Here is a 19,505-nt window from a genome sequence, read left to right as displayed (position 1 = left end):
GAGGTGACCTTGAGGATGGAAGATAAAGCTAAGGATGTTGGAGAAAAAGATAGAGGGGTCCTGGGACTCTGACTCCCAGCTGACTTTGGAGTGAGAGAAAAACCCCAATATCTTAGTTTAAGTCATCTTTTTAAAAAGTTTTTCTCTTATATAGAGCCAAACCCAATTCCAGCGGGCATAGAAGTCACCTTTGAGGAAAGACCAGCACAGCTAGCAGTACCCAACACTCCATCTGCAGAAACATCGTCTTGCTAAGGCAGGTGGAGGATGTGCAGGTACCTGTGGGCCTGACCACAGCAGAGAAGCAAAGCCCTGAGACGAAGAGAATAGGGCCTCCCTCACACCCACACTCTCTCTTAGGCTGGTGACAAGGGAGAATTAGGACACAAACAAGAAATGGCTGAAATGTGAGTGAGTGCCAAAGAAACTAGCAACAGCAAAGATGGGCATTTTCAGAAGGTGACAAAAACCACCTAGGAAAGGGATGCCCCAGTGCTAAGTCTGTCATTCACCTTCTGGAAATGCACCTGGGTCACCCTGCCCCCAGAGGACCCCCTGCATCCTATGTAGAAGAAAGGCCAAGGCCAAAAAGCATGTTGACCGGTGGGAAGAATTCAAGGCAGCTAGTACCAGAGCTAGTGCTGGAACCAGAACCTCCAGGGCCACTGCCAGGCCGTAGGGGACCTTTGTGGGAATTAGAAAAAGGCATCCCTTCTTCAAGATACGTCTATTTATTTGGAAATTGTCTAAATAAATGTGCAAATCTACATCTATAATGAGAATGGTGTCCTTTAGAGGTGGCACTCTTGGGCAGTGCACATCCTGAGCAACTGAACACAGTGACCCTGCATAGCTGTCTGATCCCACCACGCCTCCACCGACTGTATGGTTCCAAAAAACTAGCCAAATTCTATGCTCCTAAGGATGTCTCAGCCTTATTGATGATTATGTGAGGCCATGTGGCCCCTAATTAGGAAGACAGGAGGAGTTTCCACCCTAAAAAAATGATACAATGTCGAGTTTGGGCACCTGGGTTAAGTAGTATTCATAAGAAGAATGCAGCTGTGTGGAGCAGGTGACAGCGGCACTAGGACCAGAAATTGCCTGGTCTGATAAGCATCGAGCACAGTGCCTAGGGAGAAATCAGAGTCTAATAAGAAGTCGGGGAATGCATCAATCTATGACCAAACGAATGAGGGCATGGATATCTTTGAATTTTTTTACAATTAATTAAAACTGCTTTATGTCATCTTATCAGTTTTTTTCTCCCCTTGGGTGGAAGGAAGAACTTTTACAATTTATGGAATTATTTTAAACAAATAAATGCAAATGAGCACATCTCAATAAATGATTTAATTCTCTGCTTTAATTCTCAACTTTAATTCTCTACCCTACCCCAGTCCCAACTGCCAGAAAGAGAGAGAGAGAGATAGGCCAGGTGCAGTGGCTCATGCCTATAATCCCAGCACTCTGGGAGGCCGAGGCAGGTGGATCATCTGAGGTCAGGAGTTCGAGAACAGCCTGGCCAACACAGTGAAACCCGGTCTCTACTAAAAATACAAAAGTTAGTCAGGCATGGTAGTGGGCACCTGTAGTCCCAGCTACTAGGGAGACTAAAGCAGGAGAATTAGTTGAACCCGGAAGGCAGAGGTTGCAGTGAGCAGAGATTGCTCCAATGCACTCCAGCCTGGGCGACAGAGCAAAACTCCTCAAAAACGAAAAAAAGAGAGAGAAAGAAGCCTAATTAAACTGCATCCATGCTTTCCAGCCAGAGTCCAGCTGCTGACCTCACTACATCCTAACGCTATTCTTATGGACCAGCCACTACTTCCCATGGAAGGTCCCTCTTCTTGGGGCTTTCCGTGGCCTTCCACGCCCATTTTGCACCTTGCTTCCTTGCACAGCTTCAGATGCCAACTCTGGGACAAGCGGGGAGAAGCTAGCATGTCCCAAATGAAAAAAGGGATAGGACTGAATCCCGTGCTGGGGAGATTCTTTGTGAGAACTGAAGTCCACTCAGATATACCGATTGGTCCCTGAAGCTATTCCCCCCGGGTTAGAAAAGCCACCATACTGCAGCAGGGAGAGAAGTAACGGCTGCACTTGTTGAACCTGCATCTGTGCCCAGCCCTGTGAGGGACATCATGTGGATGGAAAAATGCTCCAGACCCTGGTTCAGAGGCCCTCGTTTCCTGCATCAGGTGTGTGACCTTGGGTGTGTCCCTCTGCCACTCTGGAATTCTGTGTCCCCATCTGAGGACACAGACGCTATCATCTCTAAAGCAGTGTTTCTCAGCCACTAATGTGCACACAAATCCCCTGGGGACTTGTTCAGATGGGCAGGTCTGGGGTGGGCCTGAGTGTCTGTGTTATCCAACCAGCTCCCTGCAGAGGCTGATGCTGCCAGCCACAGGGCACCCTTTGAGTTGAGAGGTGCAAGGTCCCTCCCGGATCTCACCTGGGGCTGTGCCTCCTCCCCAGTGGCCAAGCAGAGAAAGAATCTCTCACCCTGAGTAAGGCTGGCAGCTATCCCCCTACCCCCTGCCTCTGCCCTGGTGTGCCAGGCACTCTGATATCAGGCACCGTTAGAATTTCAGCCCAGCAAACAAAAGAGCCAGCTGCGGCCTGAGCTTAGGGACCCAGACCGCTGCCTTCTGCTTTTTCCTTTCCAAATGAAATTTGAGATGTCACTTGTTTTTTAATCACAAAAAAGGCTGAGAAAAGAAAATAAGTATTTCCTTCGTGTCTGTCTCTGCTTCCTGCCCCCACTCACTACTTGCCAGAAACCAGGTTTGACATCCTCTCGCCATCACGCCCTAGAGCCCCCCAACCAGCGTCCTGTTCCCCCAACCCCTCCTGCCCTCCCCACCGCTCTCTGAGCGCACCTCTGGCAGAGCTGCCTTGCCAGGCTTATTTTTAACAGCTCTGACTGAAGCCGGGAGCCCGCTGACATTTACACTCCCTCATCATTATCAGCTCGAAGCTTCCAGCAGCCAAGCTAAAAAGGCTTCACGGAGCCCGAGCAGGAGGGGCCAGGAATGAAATGTCAGCGGCTCCTCACTCCCACCTCTTGCAGGGCTGCTTCGCCACCTGCCCACAGCACAGCCCACCTGCCCCAGCTTGACCCTGAGAGAGGGGAGGCGGAGAGCCCCCTTCCCCCAGCAAACCCAGAGAAACCCAGGGGCCAGCGGTTTTCTCGCTTCTAGTAACCACATTTTCTCTCTCAAGAATCAGGGCACGTGGTGTGATTTAGAAATGCATGGGTGTGAAAAGACTCATAGAGGCAGAAAAATTAAATCCCATTTAGTTTTGTATTTAATGAGAGCCACCAACAAGCCCCTCCTGGGTGGCTTTATACTCATTTGGACAAATTTAAACTGCCCAACCAACTGTCTGCCAAACGTACAGCCTTCCTGCTCCTTTCTGGAGTTCTGTACCATCCAAAGCTCCCATTTTTTCTCACAGATACTAGGAGGGCAAGATGAGAGTGCACAGCGCCTGGCACCCCAAAAGAGGCTGACCTCCAGGCTCCTCACCAGCACCCGCCTAGCCTAGGCCAGGCTCCCACCCAAGGGCCTCCACGTCCTGCACACACACACTCCTGCATCTAATACCGCAACCACATCTCATCCTCGCAGCTACTACGCTGATGGGCCTGAGAAAGAGGATCCCAGAGCATGGAGTGCCTTGATGCTTTGCTGTCTTAGGAGAGATTCACTGTTGTGTTTTATGTCTGCTAAGCAAGGTCAGAGTTCATGGGAATGCATCTGGCTCATTTGGAAACTTCACTTGTAGAAGGTCTCAGAGACCACTAAATAATTTACTCCTGGGTCATGGAGGAAATAATTTTTACAGAGAAAGCATTTCCAACTCAATGCACTAAAAGGTCACTTCATTAAGATGGTGGAGGTGGGGTGGGAGTTTAGAGGTGAGAACGATGCTTCTGTGGGCGGAAAAACTAGCTGTTAAAAGCATAGAAAGAACACCCACAGTTTAGATTTCTTTCTTTATCAAAGACGTCTTGCCTTTCCTATGTGGATGCTAATACAAAAGCAAACAATCTAAAACTTTTGGTAGTGGGTGTTTTTTAAGTCTCAAGGAGCCCCCTCCAGAAAGTCTTCCCTGACTTAGTCCTGACTTACAAACTGATCATTCATTCAGTTTGCTATCCTGCAGCCCTCTGCTATATGTCCTGGTCTGCAATCTGCAGCCCCAGGCAAAATATTAAATTTCTCATCATTTCCACTATTCCAGGAAGGCCTTCCCCAGCCATGCACAATCTGTGGGCAGCCATCGGTCCTCGTACTTCTCTGCCATGCCCTACAACGAGAGATGGCAAGCTGTTTGCTTTGTTCAGAGTGCTTCCTTTCACTTCCACACGTACATGTGCAATCACCAGCCTAACGATCTTGTTAATGTTATCATGTTGATATTGCCATTTCAAATGAATCAGCAAGCCCAGTTTATAGTTCAATCTGCAAAATTCTGATTACACTGGCAGCTACCAGGGTCTGGCAAAACGAATAGCCTTGAACCATCATAGCTGGAACCACTATTCCCCAAGTGCCTTCCACAGATGGGACAGTGGTGGGGTTGTGCAGGGAATGTGAGCATGCACACAGGCACAGCCCTGCCCTAAGGAATCCCGAGAAAACAGTGACCGGGATGACCCGGGGGGCTAAGAGTTCTGGGGCTCTCGCTATGGGCCGGACATGTTGCTGAGTACCATTTTCTGTTCACAAAAGCCCTACTGTTGCTCACAACTCAGAGCTGGGGGAGAGAGGCTGAGGAAGTGGTAACTGGGATGAAGCCAAGCTGCTAGGCAGAGAGGGGCAGGGGCCAGGTTTTCAGTCAGAGAAGACACCCCTTGGCTGGAGGGAACTGGGAGAGGTGAGGGCTCCTAGGGGTATGGTGAGGACTTGGCGAGGCAGAGCGGGTGAGCAGAGGCAGGCAGCCCAGCATGTGCTGGGGCTAGAGCTGAAGAGCCTGGTGGTCCAAGTGGTGTGCACAGAGAAACAAGCTAGGAGGTGCCTGGGCTGGGCAGGTGCCTAAGGCCTTTGAATGCCATGTAAGGGAGGGGAAATTGAACCCACAGCCACGGGACCACTGAAGACTTGAAAACAAGAGCGGATCAGCGTGGTGTCTCAGGAAGACGACACCTGGCACCAAGTAGGATGGTTGGAAGAGGGGAAGGGCAGAGGAGAGTCCCTCGTGAGGCCACAGTAGTCCTTAAAGCACCAGTGATGGGGCTCCCAACTACCAGATGGAGGGATCTGGCTTCCCCCAGAAAGGGACAATGCCTGGGGACATAGCAGGCAGGAGTATTACGTGGCTGTCAGTAGGAACTCTGGAGTTGGCCTCCCCAAGTGGCCCTGGACAGGACACTCAGCCCCTCCTGTCCCCAGTTTCCTGAACAATAAAGCAGCAGGAAATGAGACCAGCTCCTCAGGCAGGGGTGTCGGGGGACCAAGGGAGCGAGCGTGTGTGACGTGCCCAGCCGAGCACCTGGTTCTCAGTGCCCCTCACCATTGTTAGCTGCCATGATTAACATGAATAGCAACAGGAGGTTGGAGTGGAGGTGCGGGGGGTGTCCAGTTTGGGAGGATGCTGTGACTGCCCCTCCTTCAGGCCATTGGGAACGTGAGACAGGACTAAGAGAGGGGCCAGGGCTTGATTTGGGGGTTCCTGGGGAAAAGGGAAGGCTGAAGTCACAGGAGGGCCTGAGATCTCAGGAAGAGTCCCAAGGAAGAGATGCAGGCAGCACAGGCACCACTGCACCAGGCTGGCCTGCCCCAGGTCAGCCACCCAGAGCAGCAGGCTCAATACAGCTGAGCGGGGCTGCAGCCACCTCGGAGTTTCTAAAAGTCAAAATTGCACAAAGGGAAAAAGACTCCAGGTTGGCGGGGTGGGGGACGGCAGGCAGTGGACAGGAGGAGAAGCTCCTGGATCTGTTGTACATCTGGGTAGGTGTTCATCTGTCTGTCTCTGGCTGCTGCTGGCTCACCCAGTGTCCATCTCTGCCTGTGGCCTGGCCCTCTTTCTCTGCATGTGTACCTACGTGTGTGTCAGGTATGCAGGGAGCGGGGTGCTTCCAGTCTTTCCTTTCACTTATCCTTTTCGAGTAAATCCAGCTTGATGGTCCCCTGCCCTGACCTAGGAGCAGGGAAAGGCAGTCCCAGAAGGAGAGGGAAGTTCTGGTACCTTCTTGCCCGGGGGAGGCCAGAGACCCCGGGCAGTGCCCCCGCAGCATCTGGTTACCATGAAATGGAATTTATACATGAAAATCAGGAGAGAAGCCAGCCCAGGGCACACTAGTCACGGCTGTGACAGAACTGACAGCTAATTAGAAAGCTCCATTTGAGCCTCACGTTGAAAAGCCATTTAATAATTAAATGTCTTATCTGTATTTAAAATCTTCTGACAATATATACTTAGAGTATGGCCAAAGAACCAATTTTCTCACTTCCATCACCCTAGAAGACACAATATTTGAATCCAGGCATCTCCCCATTGACAATAAGTGACATGATGTCACACGATTTGAGTCAGGAAGTGTTCTAGTGTTGGAGACCCTTCCTGCTGGCTCTTGGATTGATACAGCACAGAGACTTCAACTCACAAACATAATTGACATGAATACGTCCCTTCCCAAGTCACTGAGCTGGGACCGGGCATGCAGGGAGTGGGTGAGGGGACCATCAGCCCCGCAGGGGAGGCACAGCAGGAGTGGTTCACCTGTGTGCAGCCAGCAAGAGGTGCATTGGTTGTACAGCAATAATAAAATTTTTGGCCAGGTGCAGTGGCTCATGCCTGTAATCTCAACACTTTGGGAGGCCAAGGCAGGAGGATCACTTGAGGCCAGGAGTTCAAGACCAGCCTGGCCAACATGGTGAAACGCTGTCTCTACAAAAAATACAAAAACAATAAATAAGCCAGGCATGGTGGCGCACACCTGTAATCCCAGCTACTCGGGAGGCTGAAGCAGGAGAATCACTTTAACCCGGGAGGCAGAGGCTGCAGTGAGCCAAGATCGCACCACTGTAATACAGCCTGGGCAACAGCGAGACTCTTGTCTCAAAAAAAAAAAAAATTCAAACAATAATTGTTCATTCATTAAAATAATGACCATAACAATAAAACCAATAATAAAAGTCAGTTCACTTTTCATTAGCATCACACACTGGCAATTTTAAGGCATGTCAGTGATACAATACTGCTCCCCACCAGGGATGGGCTCCCACCACCACCCCTTGGTACGCCGCTGCCTCGGCCTTAGGTGACCACAAGGGCAAATGCCCTGGAAGCCACAGGGCTCCCTGGCTTGCTCAGGGAGGAGAGGAAAAGTGCTGCTGCGTATTTCTAGGGATGGTGCAGACGCAGGCCAGTTTGGGCTCCATGGGTATAGTCTGCCCACCTACAAGAGCAGAAAACAGTAAGGGAATGGACCTCTCTGTGCATCAATGAAACTGAACCCCTTCCTGCTGGCACTGAGCCCTTAACGTTGCCAGTGTCCCCAAGAGGATGGTGGAGGCCATGCAGCACTAGGGAGGGAGAGTAAATCCCAAAGGCACATTCAGAAGCCTCACAAGGAGACCAGACACAGGTGGAAGAGAGTCATAGGCCTGCCGCTGGGGACACAGATGGAGTGTCTGCAGAGAAGAATGGAGAGGGAGGCACCAGAACCAGCTTCCTGGGTCCTCTTCCTATTGGATGGAGCGCTCCTCCCCAGACAACCCAGATCGCTGCTGCCCTCACACCCAGGACAACCTCTCAGGGAGCAGAAGGCTGTATTTCCATCTCCCCTCCTGGAAGCAAAACTTCTCTAGTTTCCCTTGCCAGCCAAAGAACCCCTAGTGGGGGAGCACACACACAAAGGAAATCAGACCTGGGGGGAATTGAAACATGACCACGTTGAACCCTCTCTTCTGGCAGATGAAAAGAAAGCCCAGAGAGGTCAAGTCTCTTCTCTGGACTCACGCGGCTTGTTATCTGGTGCTCTTCCCATCGCCCCTGCCCACGATGCTGCTGGGAGCCATGTCGTGTCACAGAGCCATTGCAGTCAGCAGGTTATAGGTTTAGGGCCTGCCCTCCTCTGATAGCTGTGCCAGGGAGGATGTGCTGCACATGCCTCCTGGCCTCAGACAGCAGCCTGGACTGGCTATGAGCAGCTGAAGCATGGCCCCAGTACCAGGCAGCACCAGCCCTGCTCTGGGGGTAGATATGAGTTTGCATGTCTGGAGTGATGAGTCACAATGCCTCTTGATTCACAGTCAGTAAGACGAAATATCTCTCCCACGGTCTGATCACTGTTGGAACTGGCCTGGACTATCATTAAATTCAGGAGTGTCATGGGTCTTGGAAAATACTAATTGCTCCTAACCCAGCTGGGATCCTGCCCTCAGGGTGATCCCTATTCTCCTGGGATCAAATGTCACTTCTCAAAGGGTGGTTGTGGACCGGCAGGGTCAGCCTCACCTGGCAGCTTGGACGAGCAGAATCAGGCTCCTCCTGAACCTACTGAATCAGGACCTGCATTGACACAAGATCCCAGGATGATGTAAATGTACGTTAAAACCTGTGAGGTGGCCGGGAGTGGTGGCTCATGCCTGTAATCCCAGCACTTTGGGAGGCCAAGGCAGGTGGATCACCTGTCACCTGAGGTCAGGAGTTCAAGACCAGCCTGGCCAACATGGTGAAACCCTGTCTCTACTAAAAATACAAAAATTCCCAAGCATGGCGGTGAGCACCTGTAGTCCCGGCTACTTAGGAGGCTGAAGCAGGAGAGTCGCTTGAACCCAGGAGGCGGAGGTTGCAATGAGCCAAGATCGCACCATTGCACTCCAGTCTGGGTGACAGAATGAGTAAGACTCCGTCAAAAAAAAAAAAGAAAGAAAAAAGAAAAAAAAAAAAAAAGCTTGTGAGGCACTGCGGGGAGGCACTGCAGGGACACGCAAAGGTGACAACCTTAGAGACTGCCAAAGCTCACTCTGGACACCATCAGAGGCCATCGCAGACTGTCCTTCACAGGATGTGTGTGTGACATGCTGCCATGATCACTCTGTAACAGTGGCACAGGGGTGGATGGGGGAGGCCCGGCTCAGCAGCAGCTCAGGGTACTGAGTCGTAGATGACAGCACTGTTGTGTGATGTCACAGTGCAGCCGCCAGGTTGGGAGACCTGCTTATATACAGTGTCCAGGGAGCGCAGCCCCTGGGGCCCCACAAACCTGGGTCTGTGTGCCCACTCTTCATTAGCAGCTCCAGGACCAAGTGCGGTCAGGTCTCTGGAACTCATTTCCATATCTCCACTGTGATGTAAGGATGTGCATGGATCCTAAATGTGAGGAGCTGGCAATCACCAGGTCCCTGGCAGGTGCTCAGAGTCTGAGCTACCATCAAAATCGAGGGCGCAGGGGGAGGCTAACTGCTTCTCTGAATACCCTAAGGGAGGCAGATCTAGGCCAGGTGACCAGGGCTTACAAGTCCCAGGACAGCAGGTTGGGCTTGGTACACGGAAGAACTGATGAGCAGCTTCAGTCATGCAGGCGAGACCATATGGGCAGCGACCTCTCCAATAGCAAGCGTTCAGCAGGGATAGGTGTGAGTACATCAGGGAGTCCAGGAGAGGGCTGGCTGCATGCCTGGGAGGGGCAATGAGATGGGAAGTCAGGTGCTTTCTCATTTCTACTGCTCTAAGGTAACACCTCCAGCCTTCTCCAAGATCCAAACAGGGTCTCCTGCTTCCCCTCTCTTTGCAGCAGGACAGATCAGGACAAAGCCATGCTGGAGTGGGGGCCACACACCTGCCGAAAACCCCCAACACTCTTTTTCCCAGCAGCAGCTTCCAAGCAACTCCTGATGCCCTCCCACCAGCTAACCAGAAAGGAACCCACCATTGGTCTCCTTAGTAACAACTTCCAAGGCCCCTTGGTGAGGATTTTAACAAGCTTCCAGCTCTCTCCCCAAACTGCCTAATTTTTACAACAATCAGACTCCTTTTTTCTCCTCTAAACGTTTATTTTAGCACATCTGAAAGCGCACAGTGTGATTTCCAGACCCAAGTTAGACAGCGATTTCTTCACAAAGTGCAACACCCTCAATTAATGAACCCTCTGGGAATGAAGTACCTTCTAACAAAAACACTGTTCAAAATAAAGCTGGAAAAAACCTCACACAGCCCCTAGGACAGAGATGTGAGTGTTGTTGCCCAGTCACAACCATGACAAGGTGGTGTGGTCATGACCGTGGTAGGGTTAGAAGTGGGCAGTCTCCAGCCATTCCCGGCAGGTGACCTTGCCCAGTTACTTGACCTTCAACTTGGTTTCCTTGTCTGCAAGATGAGGATGATGACAGGCAACTCCCATGGCGGGAGTGCAGACTGCAGAACACTCACTCATGCAGTAACTACCTGCTGAGCACCCCTGTGCACCAGGCCTTGTTCCTGGGGTGGGGATACAGCAAGGAACACAGCCCTGCCCCGTGGAGCTCATATTCTGTGGGGTAGTGGGTAGAGGGGAGCACTACAGAGAAGAATCAAGCAGGTGAGGGGTAAAAGCACTGGGGGTGCTGAGTGGGAGTTACCTTTTTCTAGGTGGCGGGGAAGGCCTTTGATCAAAGACCTAAAGGAAGAAGGGAGTGAGCCCCATGGGTATCTGGGAGAAAGAGTATTCTAGGCACAGAGAACAGTCAGTGCCAAGGTCTGGAAGCAGGAATATGCTTGGTGTTCACAGAAAAGCAAGAAGTCCAGGGTCACTGGAGTGAGAAAGGGGAAAAGTAGTCAAGGGGAGGGACTTTGGATATCACTGTGATGAAGCAGTAGCCATCAGAGGGTTCCAAACAGAAGAGTGACCTATATTTAGAAAATGATGCACGTAAGGCACTAGGAACATGCCTTGCACATAGTAAGTGTTCAATTAACACCAGCAACTATTATACACCTCAGTTTCTATCCGGTCACTCCACACACAAGCAAATGTACGTGCCCACTCAAAAGCCTTCAATAACACCTCTCTGCCTACTGAGGCATCCCAGACCCTTCACTCTTGGATGCAAGCCGCTGTAACAAGGCCCAATGCACACCTCCAGCTCCCACCCCACCACACGTGCCCAGCTACAGCCTCCCTCTCCCTGAATCCACACATCTTCCCTCATCTTTGCTTTCACCTGTGCAAGTTCCTTCCTCCTCTCAGCACCTCCTGAAGTCCTACCCAACATCACAACTCATCTCAAAGGCCACCTCCTCCATGAATTCATCCCTCATGCATCCCCAGAGGGATGTCATGCCTCTCACGGATGGCCAAGCATGCTGGGTCACTCACGGATATCTCGTCCTTGACGCTGGTCTCATCTCCCCAGGAAACCCCACCTCCAACCCCTGTCACCACCCGTGAGATGGTGACCTACCAAGCTTATCTGCGGGGCTTAGCCCCAGTGCTGAATAGGCCACTTTTAAATTCAGCTGAATAACACCAATAAATGCACGACTCCTATTTGGCCCCCTCCACGTGACAGAGACCTGGCCGATACTCAGCCAAGATGCTGAGGGGGCAGAGCTGGCTTCTCCCAGTGTCCTAGGGACCAGCATAATTATAAAGGGAAAGAAGGGAGGCATGCCCCTTCCTTAACATAAAAAAGTCAGCAGGAAAAATAAATCTGACGACCACTCAGTTCCATTCACCACTGTCTCCGAACATAGATGCAAGTAAGTTATTTGACAAGATAAAAACAGGTCATGATAAAGATGAGGAGATTCAAAAACATACACAAAAAGGCTGAGCGGGGTTGCCTGGCCACACTCAAGCTCTTGCGTCTGCAGAAAGGGCACCTTGCACACATAAATGAGGCCCCAGGAGCAGCAAGAACCAGATGAAAGGGAACCCAAGGCCCTCCTTGCCAAGTCAGTGGCAGGGAGCGCTCTGGCTACATCGCAGGGGCCTCCAGTGACCACGGTGTAATGAGAGCAGGGAACATAAATCACCATCCCTGTCTTTACAGAAAACATATTAAAGACTGATGAACTCCCACATGATTTTCTGAAGTGGGCAGAAGAGATGGCAGATCAAACCGGGGTCAGAATCTTCTAGATGACTGCCTAACCAGATGTGGATAAATCACAGGACCACAGGGCATCTCCAGAGGGTCTTAATTAAGGAGCTCGAGGTGAAAATGGGGCCAGGACACATGAACTGTTGTTAGCCATGGCCCCTCTGGAGGCCACAGGTAACATTTCAAGCCATTTCACCAGGTTAGCCTCAGCCCAGACTCTGCCCAGGGCCAAGAACAAAACAGAGAAATTGACCAGCCAGAAAGACAACCATACCCAGAATCTGGTCCAGAGGACTCCGCCAAGGGCATCATCAGGTGGATGCCGGGAAAGGCATGCAGGAGGTCAGGATATGGGACAGAACCTCCAGGCGAGAAGGTCCCGCAGATGGTACCCATGGTGGGCATCCACCGATTTTTGTTTTGTTTTGTTTTTGTCTGCAGCTTCTGTTCACCCTACTTCCCAGGGACTTCCCAGTGGTAACCCCAACTTTTGTCTGGAGATCCGCCCCTCCCCAACTCTGGTCTTGTGGTCAGGTGGAGATGACCAGCTCCAGGGCCAGCCCATCATTTGCCTGGCGATAGAGGCTAGTTCCAGATGGAAACAGAATCCCATCAAAGCCATTATGATGGTGTGAGACTTTTGATGCAGAGGTTAATGTCGTTTCTGGGGGACTTGGAGGTAAGGCAAGGTCAGAGCTGGAGCTGCTATAAACATCTTGGGACATGAATGAAGAAGGGGAGAATCAGAAATCAGTCCTATGTGGAAGAGACTAGGGGAGGGTGTGAGACAAAGAGAGAGAATGAATGAATGAATGAACCTGGGCCCTGGTAGCATCATTTGAGCCCCTGATCAGGCCTTATCTGACTCAGGTCTGCCAGACTGCAAAGGAAGGAAGCTAATCGGTACTGAGTGTTTATCACCCAGCGCAGTGCAAGTGTTATTGCATTTAGTCCCTGCAATAACCCTGGGGGGTAGGCTTATTTGGGGGAAATCTTTATTTGTAAATAAGGAAACAAATTAAAGTTTTTTGTTTTTTTTTTAAACTTGCCCAGTTAGGTCATTCACACATGGTGGAGACAGAATCTAGAGACCAGGGATCAGCCCCAAGGCTATGATCTTTGTGCTGTGCCGCTCTACCCCTGAGCAGACAGGCCAGAGGTCCAGAGAGGGCTGTGCTGGCAGAGTTCATACTTTGATAACTGAACCCTAGAGTAAGCCTGCCCTGGAAATGTCAGCTCAAGGGACTGACAGGCATAATGCTCTTTGGGAGAGAAATGCCACATCTGCAGCGACATGCATCCTAACACTGTCCAAGGACTGGGGAACCAGCAGAGGAGCAACTGATAAATGTCAAGGCACACAGTAATCCTGGGTAATCTATTCAGAGCTCGCAGTAATCTGAACTTTCTGTACAGCAGTGACTCTGAGCTATCAGTCACAACGCAAGAGGGAGCCTTGAGGGTCCTCCAGGATGTTTGCCAAGGGCACAGGCCCAAAGCCAGAAAAGGTACCCAACAGGGATACCATCAGGAAGATGTTGGAAACAAAAGACAAATCACTCTACCTGGGGGAATTACCCCTGCAACTGCAGGGGCCTCCTGGAGACACACTCACCTGAGCTGGCTCACGTGCTGCTGAGGCTGGATGGAATGGCACGTGGCAACATGCTTTGTCAGCGGTAACGTGTTGTTATTTTAACTCTATGCTTAGTTTGTAAATACTCACTCTGTCTCCCTTGTTACATAAAACCCCGATCTCTCCCCAGGTAAGGCAGGGCAGCTGGTCAGAGGATGCCGCCTCTATTCCCCGGGCCTCCCCTTCTCCCCAGATACCTCGCATCCTAACTGCATCACACAAGCCCCCAGAGCTCTGCTGATTCCCCTTGACACTGGAGCCCTTTTGGTCATGGACCAATTCCTGTTCTCAAAGACCTTTCTCATTATGCCATAGAGGAATATTTGAAGAATACTAAAGAAAAACATGCCACCATGCCCAGCTAATTTTTGGAAAAGGAAATTGCAAGGAAATGCACAAGCAGCTTCCCCAAAGGTCCGGCTGGGAAAGCTCAGGTCTTGCCTTGCTGAGGCCCTGCCAAGGCTCAAAGACCCTGCCCCACCCCCACGTGCTGCCCTTTGAGCTGTGAGTAGGGTAGAACACAGGGAGCCAACCCATGGGGCCAGCTTCCTGGGGAGCTCAAGCAGGAGCCGGGCTGGGGACAAAGAGGTGCCATCCCCACTGCCCACCAACCACACTCAAGGCCCATGTCACCCACACAAAGGAGGAGAAGACAAATCGAGGGGTTGCTAACCTGAGGGCAGGACCAACAGCGCTGCACGAAGAGAGATGAAAGGGGTGAGGCTCCAGTCCAGGGGCAAAAAGAATCCTAAGTGACACACACACACGTGCCCAGCTCTTCCTTGCCCTGAGGTGTCTGCCCCAGTGTTCACTGCCTGAGCTGCCCTCCTTTCTTCCCATCTTCCCTCCCTTAGGAAGTCCTGTGACCCCTACCATCCTCCTCCTCTTTGGGGCTGGTTGTGCCCTCCCCTGGGGTGGCATCAGCACCCTGTGGGCACCTCTGTGAGGACCTTCTGGAAGGTGCAGCAAGGGAGGTGGGTAGGAGGGTAGGCTCTCCTTGCTGCCCGGGTTTACATGCCAGCTTTGCCACTTCCTTTGTCACTTTAACCACATCATTTCACCTCTCCGTGCCTCAGTTTCCTCCTCTGTGAAAAAAGGAGAGTAACAGTGCTGAGGAGTGAATAAAATAGTTCCCAGGAAGCGCTTAGCTCATGCAGTAAATGTGAGCTTTCATGCTTTTAACTTGTCCATTTCCTCCACCAAATCGAGAGTTCCCGAGGGCCCAGGCTCCATGTGCTGGCAGTGCCCCCAGCACACTCCAATATCCACCTCCCCCATGGCAACGGTGGAGCAACCACCCAATGGGGCCCTCACAAAACGCCCAACATGGCATCGGCTGGTGGTTAAGAGCCACACTCGGCCAGGTGTGGTAGCTCATGCCTGTAATCCCAGCACTTTGGGAGGCCGAGGCAGCGGATCACAAGGTCAACAGATCAAGACCATCCTGGCCAACATGATGAAACCCTGTCTTTACTAAAAATACAAAAATTAGCTGGGCATGGTGGCATGTGCCTGTAGTCTCAGCTAGTCGGGAGGCTGAGGCAGGAGAATCGCTTGAACCTGGTAGGCAGAGGTTGCAGTGAGCTAAGGTCACACCACTGCACTCCAGCCTGGTGACAGAGTAAGACTCAGTCTCAAAAAAAAAAAAAAAAGCCACACTCGGGACTCAGTGGTCCTGAGATCACGCACAGGCCCAGGGTCGGAGTGCAGTGACAAAGGACAAGTTCCTTTATGTCTTGAGCTTCTGTTTCCTCATCTGTAAACATGAAATAAAAATTACAATCTAAAAAAATAAATAAAAAGCCAGGCACGGTGGCTCACACCTATAATCCCAGCACTTTGGGAAGCCAAGGTGGGATGATCGCTTGAGGCCAGGAGTTCAAGACCAGCCTGGGCAACATAAAGAGACCTCATCTCCACCAGAAAGAAAAGAAAAGAAAAAAGCCAACCTCACAGTTACTGTGAGAAATAGATGAAAAGACATTTCAAGAGCTTAGCACAGTACCTGACAGTAAGTCACAATAAATACAATGGATTTCTTTTTAGCAATAATGATGCCAGCACTCCTATCTGTAATGAGCAGTGAGTGCTCCGAGACCATCTGCAACCTCAGCTACTCTCTCCAGAGGTGCTTAAAGGAAGAAAGTAGGGCAGAAGGACTGCCTCCAAGATGCTCAGGGAGGAGAGGTGATCAGAAGAAGGTTCTGGAAACATCCCGACAGGAAACCTTCCCAGCAAGAAGCTGTGGGTTCCTGCTGCTCCCTGCATCTCTTGCTCTCTCTAACTCTGCCATCTTCCTTCTTCACCCCATTAGCCTTGTCAAACAGAGAGGAAGGGATGAAACGATGGAGTTTAGAAATTAACATTTCAAAGTAAATACTGGAAGAGTGCTGCCTGAGCCTTGGAGTGGCAGGTGCACAGAGGAGGGGTGAGGGCTGGTCTGGCGTGTGTGCTGTCCACAGCTTTTGTGCCTGATCAGTCATCTCATTTCCCTTCTGTAGCACATTAAAGAGAAACATCACTGACAAACCTCTCAGTCCCCGCCAAGCTGTTGGGTGCAAGCTGAGCCAGCGGGCAGACACAGCCCAGTCCTCCTGGCTCTTCTCTTACAAACCTCCATCAAATGGGCCAGAATTTGAGGGGGAAAGAACACTCTATTCAGCTCAGTTTACTCATATACCACACCCAGGCAGAAGTTAGGACAGAGCCTTAATGCCTTCCCAGAAGGGCCCAAACAGAGCAAAGGATCAATCCCTTATTCACTGACCCACTGTCCACCCAATAATCACTGAAACTAGATTTTACTTTTAAAATATTTGTTGGCTCCTTCTCTGCCTGTCATGGAACGAGGACATTCTGTGCCTGGGAAGAAGGCACAGAAACAATTCCACGGCTTGAAACCATATAGAGGTGCCAGCCCTTCACTCAATGCCTAATCAAAACAGTTCCGATGACAAAGTCTCTCCTCATAGGCTTTACATTTGCAAAATGATTTGCTAAGACCCAGTAGAGTTGATGCACGTGCCCATGACCTAGCAATTCCACTCCCAGGTATTCACCGAAGAAGCTCTCCCAACTGTGCACTAGGAGGCACCTGCCAGGATGTTCCAAGTATTATTTGCACGGAAAAACCTGCAAACAATCCAAATACACACCAAAAAGAAAGTGGGCAAATCGTGGTAATGCCACATAATAGTGAAAAATGCATGAACCACAGTCCACATCAGCATGGATGAATTTCAGAAATGTAATTCTGAGTCCAAAAAAAATAAAAAATAAAACCAGCCTCTTACAAAGGAATATACATAGCTTGGTTCCCTTATGAAAAAGTCAGAGAATAAGCAAAAGTTAAGCTAAGGCTTACATATATACATCTATATAGCAACACCAAAAAGAAAATCAAAAATTATAAACACAGAAGTCAGTACAGAGGTTCCCTCTGGAGCTGAGGCTGGGGTTGGGTTGGAGAGGGCACGGGACCTTCCTGCAGCTTTGCTACATTCTTTTGCTTAAGTTTGGTGGTGAATACATGGATACTCATTTTATTATTATGCTTTGCCACTAACATATACATCAAGACACATTCTAAATTTTCTTTTGTTATCAAAAAGTCATTTCTAAAGCATTATTTTCAAAAAGAGTGTTGGCCAGGCGCAGTGGCTCATGCCCGTAATCCCAGCACTTTGGGGTAAATCACCTGAGGTCAAGAGTTTGAGACCAGCTGGCCAACATGGTGAAACCCCATCTCTACTAAAAATATAAAAATTAGCCAGGCCTGGTGGCAGGCGCCTGAAATCTCAGCTACTCAGGAGGCTGAGGCAGGAGAATTGCTTGAACCTGGGAGGCAGAGGTTGCAGTGAGCCGGGGTCGCACCACTGCACTCCAGCCTGGGTGTCAGAGCAAGACTCTGTCTCAAAAAATGGAAGAAAAGAAAAGAAAGAGGGCTGACCCTAATATAGGTAAGGACATCTGAAGGCAAAAAGGGACTCTAAATGCTTCAGACGGCCAGCCAAGAGTCCGAGTCATTAAAAACCACAGAGACAAATGAACAACAGGAATAGCTGTATTCACTGAGTGTCCATCATGTCATTGACACACGCTAGACTCTACAGAGATTATTCTAATTCTCACAGCCACTATGTAAGATGGGTGTCATTATCACCGTGGAAACTACAGTTCTGATAGGTGAAGTGACAAGGCCAGGGTCATCAAGCTGCTCCTGCCGCGGAGAAACCAAACACACCCTGTCTGTCCACGCCTACAAAGACTGCGTCTTTCCATGATGCCAAGCAGCCGCTCAAATATTTATAGACATAAATGGTGAATGAACCAAAGCACAATTCAATCCAACACATATTTATAAATATTTATAACCAAATGTTTTGCTTTGATAATGCCTATTCTCTGAAGTGCCTGGTGTCAGACAAACAGGGCTTTTGCTGCGGGAGCCGGCTGCAGCTCACCTGGGAGCATTCACTCGTTTCCATGAACACACGCTTATGTCTGCGCTCACATCTGTACCCAGATGGCCCACCGCCCTGTTACTCATCGTCTTCAATTTAACACACCGTGAAAATAAGACTCAGGTGCCCAGGGACCACAGGATGCTGTTTGTGAGAGAATTTGTGCCTCTCTGCTGCCTAAAATCTGCCAGAGCCTTCCCATCACTTTCAGGATTAAAGCCAAGCCCCTCAGCAGAACGGCATGTCCTGGCTGAACGTGCCAAGCTTGCCCCTTCCCACTCGCACCCGCACCCTGACCTGACAGCTCGGCTCCATTTGCGGGTTCTCAAACGTACCACGTTCCCTTCACTGTCCAAGGCTACACAGGCTTTTCCCTCTGTCCTTCCCTTCTTCACCTCACTTTTGGTCTAGTTAAGGTCTCCTGGACCCTCAGAGCCCAGCAATGATGCCCCCTCCTCCAGGGAGCCTCTGCCAAGCTTCACTGCCGGGCTCCGCCACTCCCCGACAGAGCACCCTGTGATACTCACCCCTTGGCACCAGCTCTCTCTGTTTTCTCCTCCATCCTCTCACGGTTCTGAGCTCCTCTTTCTGCATCCACAGCCGTAGGCTGGGAGACATGAATTCAGAGCATGCTATAAATAAAAGTGTGTGTCTCCTGGGCCTCAGGTCCCAGGACCACATACAGCAATGGGCCAGGACAGATAATCCACACTCATGGGCAGGACCTGTGCTGAGCCTTCACAGCACTACCTGATTTTATCTTCACAGCCACACTATGAGGTACTACCAACCCCATTTCACAGATGAGGTAATTGAGATTTAGAAAAGTCCAGTATCAGGAACAAAACCATGCAATCTGTAACCCAAGACTGTTTGATTCCAAAGCCCATGATCTGTTATTAATTTGTTTTTTGTTTTGTTTTGTTTTTTTGAGACAGGGTCTCACTCTGTCACCCAGGCTGGAGTGCAGTGGCACAATCTCTTCAACCTCTGCCCCCTGGCTCAAGCAATCTTCCCACCTCAGCCTCCCAAGCAGCTGGGACCACAGGAACATGTCACTGCACCCAGCTAATGTTTGTATTTTTTGTAGAGACAGGGTTTCACCATGTTGTCCAGGCTGGTTTCAAACTCCCGGGCTCAAGCAATCCTCCCACCTCGGCCTTTCAAAGCGCTGGGATTACAGGCATGAGCCACCGCGTCCAGCCCAGTTATTAAATGTTTTAAATAAGCAATTGGATGCCACTAGAATCTTGAAATCAGAGGACTTTAGACCTGAAAGGTATCTTGGAAAGCAATATCAAATTTAGTGGTCATTTTTGTGTCCCTGATGATTTTTTTCTAATGATCTACAAAGATGCATTG

The 19,505-nt window shown here is 50.3% G+C and overlaps 1 protein-coding gene across 2 annotated transcripts in view; it reads right to left on the bottom strand.

Moving 5' to 3' along the window:
• The window catches only part of SLIT1 (slit guidance ligand 1), a 192,343-nt gene that overhangs the window by 99,977 nt on the left and 72,861 nt on the right, over positions 1 to 19,505 (bottom strand). The window contains exons 1-2 of one of the 2 annotated variants that reach the window (XM_055253673.2): positions 8,965 to 9,046; positions 8,476 to 8,529 (exon numbers count right to left, since the gene is read on the bottom strand). The exons of the other annotated variant lie outside the window; for it this stretch is intronic. The gene's annotated coding sequence lies outside the window, so the exon portion shown is untranslated. Of the gene's footprint in view, positions 1 to 8,475; positions 8,530 to 8,964; positions 9,047 to 19,505 lie in introns of those variants that run through there. 2 annotated transcript variants of the gene reach the window in all.

The sequence above is a fragment of the Symphalangus syndactylus genome, chromosome 2 (genome assembly GCF_028878055.3).
Source record: "Symphalangus syndactylus isolate Jambi chromosome 2, NHGRI_mSymSyn1-v2.1_pri, whole genome shotgun sequence".
In the NCBI taxonomy this organism is placed as follows: domain Eukaryota; kingdom Metazoa; phylum Chordata; class Mammalia; order Primates; family Hylobatidae; genus Symphalangus; species Symphalangus syndactylus.
The sequence above is the reverse complement of the archived record's forward strand: the minus strand, read 5'-3'. Positions and strand labels throughout refer to the sequence as shown.